The sequence below is a fragment of the Equus asinus genome, chromosome 2 (genome assembly GCF_041296235.1).
Source record: "Equus asinus isolate D_3611 breed Donkey chromosome 2, EquAss-T2T_v2, whole genome shotgun sequence".
Classification (NCBI taxonomy): domain Eukaryota; kingdom Metazoa; phylum Chordata; class Mammalia; order Perissodactyla; family Equidae; genus Equus; species Equus asinus.
Window position 1 is genome coordinate 83,896,967 of NC_091791.1, and position 10,723 is coordinate 83,907,689.

General features: G+C 44.8%; 1 pseudogene; it reads left to right on the forward strand.

Annotated features, from left to right (window-relative positions):
• The first annotated feature begins 3,403 nt into the window (after nt 1-3,403).
• LOC123283676 (U2 spliceosomal RNA) lies at nt 3,404-3,523 on the forward strand (annotated as a pseudogene).
• The last annotated feature ends 7,200 nt before the right edge of the window (nt 3,524-10,723 follow it).

Sequence of the window (10,723 nt, forward strand, 5' to 3'; positions counted from 1 at the left end):
CATTGGCATAGTGACATGGATTTAATCCCAACACAATGGAGAAGTCTGGGGTTGCAGAATGAAAGGTGGCTTACTATTGCCTTCTGGACAGAGAATTTTTGTCTTGACTAAAAGCTAGTGATTTTAGGGTTAGTTTTAAAGTTATAGGACTATTATTATTATAAAGCTCTAGAACAAATAAATTTTCTTTTCAACATTAAATGTTTGAAAACATTGTATTAAATCACAATTTAGAAGACTGAACTTTGTATCTATCACCAATAAAGAGAAAATCTTTAGAGCTCCCCAAAAGCAATTTTTTCCTTCCAAGATAATTTGAGGACAATTTCATTTGATAGTAAAAAAGAATTCGGAGAAGATATCAGAATGTTTCAGTCAAACTCTATGTCATATGAAGTTCTTACCACATTAATCTGATTTTAAGACAATTTTAGGAGAAAGATTAATATTTGGTACAACTCTAATAAAATCATTTTTTTTTTAGAAAAGCAGAACAAATCCACAAAAGATGCTTGAAAGAAGACAAAATGAGTTGACATAAAGGAATAAAGTAACTATGAGCACCATAAAGTCATAAATCTAAGGAAATATGATAAGCAAATTATATATCAAATGAATACCACAGTTTATTGGACTTTTTTACCCTCAAGGCGATGGCTGGAATAAAACCAGTGAATGATAAAGTGCTAAACTGAACTGGAGGCCCCAGTGATCCTGCCAGCTCTGACTGAAGAATGAAAAGCTACCTTTAAGGCTCTGACACAAAGTTGCTGGTTGACTCTGCTCCACATCCCACCATATCTTGCCCACAGGAAGAGCTCTTTCTTGTTCCCATTAGGGCTGAGGCGTGGTGCTCATTGCTGGGGCTGCAGAAATGAAAGCACTGTCCTTGTCTTTAAGGAACTCAATCGTGAAGCGCAGAAGATAGATGACTATGAAATTTCAATATGGTGTTGCTGTGGTCAGTGTTCAGCAGCAGACAATAGAATTCACTACTGCTACCTTGCGTGGGAAAAGATTTATTTCAGGGCGTTACATGGTTTACAAAACCACTGGCTGAAGAGTAGAATCTAGCTGAGATTCTGTGAAGAGGGTCCACTGACACCATATGAGACTGTAGAACCAGGAAGTTGTCTGGGGAATTGGGAGCCGCTGCCTTCAGACGCACACTGCCTCTGCCTTGACCTGCACTGCAAAATGCGTGCTCTGCACCCGGCTTCCCCACCCACATGCATTCCGAAGTCAGGCCTCATTGCTCTCCATTAAGGCTTAATGGAAAGTTTGGAGACTTCCTCTCTGTGCGTTGGTCAGCACTCTGTGTGTGTGTGTGTGTGTGTGTGTATATTCAGGGTGCGGGAATTTTAGATAGGTGAGCCTTACACCAAGGGTGAGAATGGAGGTATTGGTGCCCTTGCCCCCATTCAAACTCTGTTAAGTTATCGTGTCTTACATGCTGCCTCATCTACCTGGGCAAGGCCACATCACCTTGGGAACATAACTGCTGTAGCCATCCTTAGTCCCCACACAGTGTGGATACTGAGATGATACCCAGATGTCTGACCACGATGCCAGCTGTGGCAGGGCCAAGTGAGCCCATGGCAGACACTGTAAGGGATTGTCTGTCTAAGGGGCCAGAAGGAGGATGCGACAGAGACCAGGGGACCTGCAGCAGCAAGAACCAAGATGAGGACAAACCAGCAACTACTAGCCCTCTGGAATTCTGAACAAGCAGAGAGACCAGACAAGGAGTAGCTAAGAACCTGGAGTCTCTGCCCTCTCCACAGGTTCCTTCTGGATGCCGTGCCATCATTTCAAGAAGAGAGGCAGGGGTTGTGATACCGACCCTGATATCAGTTTCCCCATATTAAACTTAGCATATATGGGGTTAAAACCAAAACACTCATTCCCTGCTTACTCTCTGGCTTCCTGGCTCCAGCATCCGCTATTTTTCATGGAGACAGACACCGTCAAGGACAAGCACCTGGACTATCTCCTCCCGCAAAGAGATATGGGCTGGTGGGAAAGCTCTGACCAGCAAGGCCATATGCTCCCCCTCCCCTACCTAAAACCCCAAATAAAAACCCTTCCTTTCAGCTTTTTGGGGAGTTTGGGATTTGAGCATTAGCTGCCCTCTCTCCTTGCTCAGTGCTGTGCAAAAATAAAATTCCTGCTTTCTTCCACCACATCCAGTGTCAGAGATTGGCTTGCTGCGCAACGGGCGAGCGAACTCATTTCAGGTTCGGTAACAGTTGGGAGAAGCTATCAGAGAAACAGCTCTTTTAATTCAAGAGAAATTAGGTACTCATGGGACTGTATAAATGATCAGATCAGTCTAAGTTTTCAAACATAAATAAAGTTAAATTTTTATTTCTACTTGGTGGGAAGGGCTCCACAGGAAGGCCAAATTTTTATAGAGACTCTGCATATCTGAATTTCAGCGTTAGTGAACTTATGACCTCACTACAAGTAGGAAAAAATTTCTTGCCCAGCACCTGGCGCAGAGTGAATGCTTAAAAAGGCACTTGAAGGTGCCTCCCCCAAGTTTGCCTGGCCCATCAAATACAGTTCATTTTAGAAGTGTGTCTTTTTTCCTTGGGCTCTACTGCAGAGAATGGCATTGTATTCCTTTTGTACTTAGGGTATGCGTTAGTCCAGGTCCTCTGAGCAGCAAGTGCCAGGACGGGATTTAACATCAAGGATTTTATCAGGGGCCACACCTGTAAGAGGAAACGGGGAGAGAGATGGGGAAGTCTGGAAAAGCGATGTCGATGCAAATCTGACAGTGAGTGAAGTGGGGAGAAGAGGATGGGTAGGTGGAGGTGTCCCTCCGAGAGGACAGTGCCCAGTACCACCTAAGGAAGGTTCATCTTGGCTGTCAAGGAGTCCTCAAGCCAAATCAGATGTCAAAGATGTCCAGTGGCTCCTGGGAATGGCCTTCTTCATTGTCCCTGCTGCTCTAGCCATTGACTGAGAATCATGGCTTCAGGGCAAAAGCAGTGATAGATTTCAGGGCACAGAGCAAGAGCCTTTGATCGATTACACTCTCTGATGGGAGATCTGTGAGATGCATTCTCATGGCCCATGGTATACGTATCCCTCTGCCTCCACTTTAACACCAACAACTCCTGTATCATGGCTTTGGCATGGTTATCCTCCAAATATTAGAGATTTTAGGGTTAATAAAGGAGACATGTTTCTTAGGAGCGTTGGTACTATTTAAATACACACTCTAATCCTGTTGTTTTATCCACTCTATCTGAGCCCAGCCCTTAGAATGTCTCTAATTCACCTTTTTTGGAGTAGTTTTTGCCTTCTAATGCCCATCTTTTTTTAACTCCAAGGTTGCCTTTTTCAACTTATTTAATAAACGTCTCACATATTTTCTTATCCTTAAGTACTTTTCACTGCTTCTTCGCCTTTTGGCTAAAATCAAGCATAGTATCTGTTCTTACCAGTTTAAGTACTTTTTGTGCTTCTCATGGCTTATAAGCCATAATTGCTGTTATAACGGTAAGGATTTTTCTGTGAGCAAAGAGAGTAGGAGAAGCAGGAATAACTGAAATGAATAATCAGGATACCTCAAATTCCTCACCTATAAAATGGGGAAAATAATGGGAAGAATTGGCTTTGTATTAGTCAGAATGAGGCACTAGAAACCTCTCCAGGTATTTTAATCAAAAGGGGTTTAATACAGGGACAAGGTGCTTACAGAATTGCTGAAAAGACTCTCTGAACAACAGAGAATTAGGAAGCCAAAGTCGTAGCTGGTGACTTCAGGATCACACTACCTTGTCTGCAATTTTAGGATAGCCTAAAAGAAAGCCTGTGCCAGGGCTGTGGGCTCCAAGTCACACAAGGCTCGCAGCATCACAGCAGCCAAATGAATGTCTCTTTTTTTTTTTTTTTTTGAGGAAGATCAGCCCTGTGCTAACATCTGCCACCTATCCTGCTTCTTTTGCTGAGGAAGACTGGCCCTGAGCTAACATATGTGCCCATCTTCCTCTACTTTATATGTGGGATGCCTGCCACAGCATGGCTCTATGAGTGGTGCCATGTCCACACCCCGGATCTGAACCGGTGAACCCCGGGCTGCCAAAGCAGAACGTGTGAATTTAACTGCTGCACCACTGGGCTGGCCCCAAAGGATGCCTCTTGTACCAGTGTGCCCCTGCAGAACTCTGCTCCAAATTCACATCTTGTTCAGGGAATTATTAATATTTATAGGGAAAGTAAAACTTCTTGGAGGCTTCATTTGAATGTTTTTACTTTTTTAAATCATACATTCTAGGAAATTTCTGGATACCTAATGAACTTTGAAAGTCCAACATTATAATATGAAGACACATCCATTTTGGGGTTTTCAACTTTAGTGTATTACTTTTTAAGTTTTAATTTTGAAGCATTACAAAAATAGAAAGCACAGAACATCTCAAACAAAAAACATTTGGGTTTTCTGAAACATCTAAATTTATTATTAAAATAATTAAATTGAAATGTAAAATTTAGAAAATTTTAAGGAAGGAATTAGAATAAGGAAATATTATGAGGAAGGTTTCCCTATTTAGCACCTTGATTGAAACCATTTTTACATATTTTATTTAAAATTATATCACATTTTCTTATCAAATATGTTTCTATACTTATATAATCAGTTTTGGGGGAAGAATTTTTCATCAAAGCCAGGTTTAAGCAGGAATGCTATTGTTAAAGCAAACTGCTGTTTCCAAAAATAGTGTTGTTGGGGCTGGCCTGGTGGCATAGTGGTTAGGTTTTCATACTCTGCTTTGGTGGTCTGGGGTTCGCAGGTTTGGATCCCAGGCGTAGACCTACACACTGCTCATCAAGCCATGCTGTGGCCGTGTCTCACATACAAAATAGAGGAAGACTGGCACAGATATTAGCTCAGGGCCAATCTTCCTCACCAAAGTAATAATAATAATAATAACAATAGTATTGTTACACCACCTCATATTGTAGTTCAATGTGGAAATCCCTGGAAGGAATTTTTCCCCTTGTTGGACAGTGGGGAAAAAAGCATCAGGAACTCAGGGCTCAGAAAGGAGACTAGGTTTGTTATGCAAGCTAAGCCTTCCATGACAGAGGCATTGAAAGGTTTCTTGTGTGTCAGAAAGAGAAAAGTTCTTTCGGCATCTTTTTTGTCTCTTTTGGCATCTTCCTGGCTCCTGCCCTACCTGAGCATGAGCACAGGTTCAGCCCCCATCAGAGGCCTCTGCATCCCGGTGGAGAGCTTCATGTGGAGTGATGGGCCTGTCCTTCCCTGTGGCTGGGCACCTGCTATCACCGCTTCTGGGAGGGGTGGGTAGTGGAACTGAGGAGGATCCTGGGAGAAAATCTGTGCAGATGAGGCTGGGAGACTGAGCTCTCGGAAGTGTCACGTGCCAGGGCGAGGGGTGCACTTTTCCTTAGGCAGGCACTGTGGAGTCCTGGGGATTTTCTAAGCTAGAGAATTACACCTTAAAATTTGCATTTTAGAAAGATCATCCTGGGGCTGGCCCGGTGGTGCAGCCGTTAAGTGCACATGTTCTGCTTTGGCGGCCAGGGGTTCGCCAGTTTGGATCCCCGGTGTGGACATGGCACCCCTTGGCAAGCCATGCTGTGGCAGGGGTCCCACATATAAAGTAGAGGAAGATGGGCACGTATGTTAGCTCAGGGCCAGTCTTCCTCAGCAAAAAGAGGAGGATAGGCAGCAGATGTTAGCTCAGGGCTAATCTTCCTCAAAAAAAAACCAGGAAAGGTCATCCAATAGGCATCATGGAGAAGGTCAGGGAGGCATAAGGGCCTGGACTCAGACAGGAGACCTGTTAGGAGGCATTGTCTAGTCTAGGGCACAACAGCCAGAGTAACTGGCGACTCATGGAAGTTTCCAAGCACAGCTCTGGAGGTTCTCACCTGGGCTGAAGACAGGACTGCAGGCAGAGGGGCAGCGGCCTGCACGTGGGTGGGGTGTTACCAGGTTCAATGGAACTCCAGGTGGGCATACCTGTGAGGGCATTAGCTTTGTGATCTGGGGGAAGGTCTGCCAGTGTGTGACACATCATGGAAGTGCTGGCCCCATTCTCCCCAGGCAGGATGCTGGGTGCTCCCCGCACTGTCTCTGTCTGACCTCCCTGGCTGCCTGGCCTTGGAATCACCTGTGTCAGGGGCAGGACGCCCTCACTTTACAGACATCCAACTTCTTTGTTCTTCTGACCTTAGAGCCTGTCTAAGAAAAAACAGAATGAAAAACAAACGGGGAGGTGAAGTTGGCTGATGGGTTTGTTCACGGTTTCTGCTTCTCTCCCCAACTACACAGGGCCCCTAGTGTTGGTGTGGGGGCCCTGGGTTCACAGCCGCAGAGCGGCTGTCTGAACAGTGGCGCACTCACCGGGCCACCCCGACTGTTGTGGGGGTGCGGGGCCTCGGGTTCCACAGCCAGGCCGGTGCACCCGACTCTCACAGGCCCTTAATCATTACACAAAAAGCACTTTATCAGCCAGCACCGTGCGCCAGTGTCCAGCCCTGCTCTGGCCCTCTGCCTTGCTGACGTAGGGGAGCGGCGAGTTTCATAGAGAAATGACTCATTCAGATGTGACTTAATCTAAACTGTTAAGTGTATGATTTATTAATGTGCCACCAGGCCTTCCACCGGCCAGAACCGGTTCCTGTGAGCCTGTCTTCAACGGTCCCCTTGTCCCTGAGAGTAGTGCCATAGGCGAGCTTTACAATCTGCACAGCCACTCATGGGGTGCTGGGAGCACTGTGACAATACAGTCAGGAACGTAAGGTTTTGATATTCCATGTCCCTGAAAGATCTTGCTGGTGGCCGCAGCGGGCTCCTTAGATGGGAATACGGGACCATTGCCATCAGTAGGAGCGCCAATTGGGACTGGATGGAAGGTGGAGCTAAGGGCAAAGAGAAGGATCACACAGGAGTCTCCCAGCTCTACGGAATTCCGAGCTGCTTCCCTCAGTGGCACTGGGATTCCATTACAAGGAACCGGTTCTTCACTCAATTTTATAAAAAAGCACAGCCTCAGGAGCCGGAGCCTGGAGTCGCTGTCCCACGACTGCCAACCCTTGGATGAAGCTTTTGGTCATTAGCGTCCATTCTGGGCCTCAGTTTGGTTTGACAGCAGGTGTAAATGTCAGCGTGAAACAGAAGAGGGGAAGACTGAAGCAGAATAGCTCACAGGGTGAGAAAAAACGTCATCACCTAAAAAACAAAATAATCACAGCCCTGAGTTGCTGTCCTCTGTATGGTAGAGTGATGCTGGCATGTGGTTTTTTTAGGAAAGTCTCTGAGAGCCAGAAGCTCTGAAGCAGGGACCCAGAGGGTGAGAATCAGCACTTAGCTCCGGGCCTCACTGGGCTGGGGTGCGAATGGGCGGTGAGTCTGCCAGGCTACGCACACAGGTGGGGCTGTTTGCTTGTCTTTATGTGTCCCAAGATTCCCAGAGCATTTTCGTCTCAAATGTGGCATATGTTCACATTTCATAGGACTGAAGAATGGCTCAGAGGAAAACAGGCCATCCAGGAAAGGAAGGGAGCCCCCAGTGGCCCGCGAGGTGGGTGGCTATGTGCTCCGAGCAGCAGCTGCAGCCTGGGAGCCCTGGAGCTCCAAGCTGTTTATGCTGCTCCTGGAAAACAGGTGAAAGGAGAAGGCCGGTGGCTGGCTCCACGCTAACCTATAAAAGCATCAAGGAATGATAGGAATGTAATCTGGTCTCCATGGAGTGCTTACTCGGAGGAATTTGGAAACTGGTTTTTCCTTTGAGGAAGAGACTTTTTTAGGGACCTTGTAGTAAGGACACCTGGGCCATCTCATCTTCACCTTTTTGGTGCATAAGAAGCATAGGAACAGTGGCAGCTTGCTAGTTTGTAAAGAGGCCTGACTTACATGCGTCTGGGCTTCCCTACCTCGATAGAGACAGCGAGGAATCCTCTTCTTCCTGGATCTCCCGCCTTCAGCCCAGACCACTCATTTAACGCTGGTCTGCACAATGGCTGGTCCCACTTCCCAGTTTCTGGACACAATTTCATCCAGTAGCTGGGTCCCTGCAGTCTCAGGAATTCTGGATGTGTTTCCCTGGGGTCAAGGGCTTGAGTGGGAGGACAACTTCTGCCAAGTGAATCCCAATCCTTCAGGACCCACTTGTTTCTACATCAGTCAGCTTCCAAGAAATGAAACCTTCTTAGAGTAATTGGTGCACTTTGGGTACCTTTCTTTCATTCGATTTATAAAACCAACCAACCTCAAGCTAACACACCACAAATCAGAGGAGACTTATTGTCACCCATCACTACACAAGCCTTGGAAGTGAGGCTCCCCTATCCTTTGTTCCAACAATGGATTTAAGGATAGAGGTATGTCAAATAGTAAATTTTTTTGCCAAATATCTTTTCCTATAGGAATTCTATTTATATCATCCACGACACTGTGAGTCCTGCTACTTTTTTGATGGCAGAGATTTAAACAGCAATTGCTTGTGGTGGAGAGATGGGGGCTTTGGGGATACAGATGGCGGTGCTCATCTCAGACACCAAGATGGTGGGAACGGGCCACATTATCTCCTGTAGAAGAGATGCCATTGACTTGAGATTCCTGCAAGAAACATTCATCAATTTCTCCCACCAGCTCTCAGGATACAGCAGAGAACAAGCCAAAATCTCAGTTTTGTGGAGCTCACAGGCTGTAAGGGAGACAGACAATAAACAAGTAAACAATTAGATGCTTTTTAAATTGTAAAAGTGCTATAAAGAAGATGTACAGTGTGACGAGATGGGAGGGAGAGAACTTCTGGGGAGATGGAAACAGAGCATCCACCTGAGCAGAGGACAGGAAGGGTAGGACTGAGCGAGCCATGCAAAGATCTGGGGGACAAGGAGGGCACCACAGTTCTGTTTTTTTCCATTGGACTTAAGACATCACTATTGTACCTCTGAGAAAGAAAAAAAACAACGCAATTATCGCTGTGACTCGCCATTGATTGTAAAACACATTTTGATTGCAGAGATATTAAAATGTGTTAAAATATATGCCTTAGCATCAGTGTAATACATCAGTTCAAAAGCTTAAACGTGAGAAAAGGCTTGGCTTGTTTGAGCAAATGAAAAGAATCTGATATGTTTGTCACAAGTAAATTGAAGGAGAAATAGGTATGAGGTTTCAGGAAGTAAAAGGATAAATCTTGGGTTTTTGGTTTAAGCATAAAGGGTTGATGATAATGCCCTCTGCTGAGATAGGAGAGACTTTAGCGTTGCCAAGATGTGAATTTGAGACCTGTTATATATTTTAAGGGGTAATTAAGAGAAGGAGCATTAAGAAGAGATTTAATACATATTTAAAACTCAAGGCTTATGAAAAGACTTTTGTTCTGTGTATATCAGGAAACCAGGGAGCACTGAAATGGATAGCTGAGGAAACTGAATAAGGGTAACATTGCTATTTTATACATATTTTTATGCTGTATGCACACACACCATGTCACCATAATCCGTAAACTGTTAAAGTGCCAGAAAAGGCTTGCACATCATTTTCATTCCGACAGGAAGTAGATGGAATTGCCATGTCATCTAGAAAGCCGAGTTCCTTCATGATTTACAGCCTAATTTCACAGGCAAACTATTTAGGGATAAATTTTTCATTGAGGCCATTGGCCGGCACGATAATCATGTCTATATGGCATGTTTCTACCAAACACTACTGTGTCTATTATGTTGTTTTAATGCTATGACCTTCCCAAGAGGCAGTTCGGGACAGAAACTTTTACTCACAGTTATAAGATCAGAAAACTGATGTCTGGCTCCTAGTGACGTGTGCAGGTGCTGGCAGACTGAAAATTGAACCAGATCTTTGCAACGGCAGCCCTGTCTCTGCCCCAGATGTGAAAGCCCTTGGTTCTTTGATTTCCTATTGTCGTTACCCCACCTCCAGGGTCTGCTTGTGTTTATATGGTGAAATGAAGGCTAAGTCCATCCTCATGCTGTACTTTCTTAAACAGATTTTTCTAATTTCTTGTGCTCCCACAGCCATAAATGACTATATACAAGCACACCCAAGGTCGCTGGTGCCCCAAGGTGATGAAAGCTGTTACTATGTTTGGGAAATAGACAAGCTTTGGTCTTTGAACGTTGTTTGAACAAAAGTTAACTGATCCTGCTTCCCGCCTCCAAGTACTCAGGCCCAGAATATATTGTTTTCACCCCAAGGAAGTGTTTCAGTGTTTATTTTCTGAGAAAGACTAAGAGAAAGTGATTTATCGTGAGTTAATAAACAGGAAGGCAACAGTTTTAAACCCTGGATAATGATCATACTTCCTTCGAGGTTTTTAAATAATATAGGTTGCCGTGTCTTGGCTATATTGAAATCTCCATATTTATTAAATTAGCCACTCCAAGGGTTGGCAGAAGGGGAGAAATTTTATTCTTTCTACACTCCATAGTAATTCTGATGATTATGCATTTGGGGAAATACAGCTTTGAATAGCCCTTCAAAAATGATTGTAGCGCTTCTCTGGCTTGAGTCCCTGCACCTTCCTCCATCTCTCAGCCCCTCAGAGATCAAATGATCCCAGGGTTCTCATAAATTATAACCTCTTCTGTTTACTGTTTCCTTCTCAAGCATTTAACTTGTTCAAGTATCTTCCATCTTTAAAAACAACCCCCAAAATCTTTCCTCAACCCCATACCTCCCTCCAGCCAAGCTCTTGATTTAACCATAGAT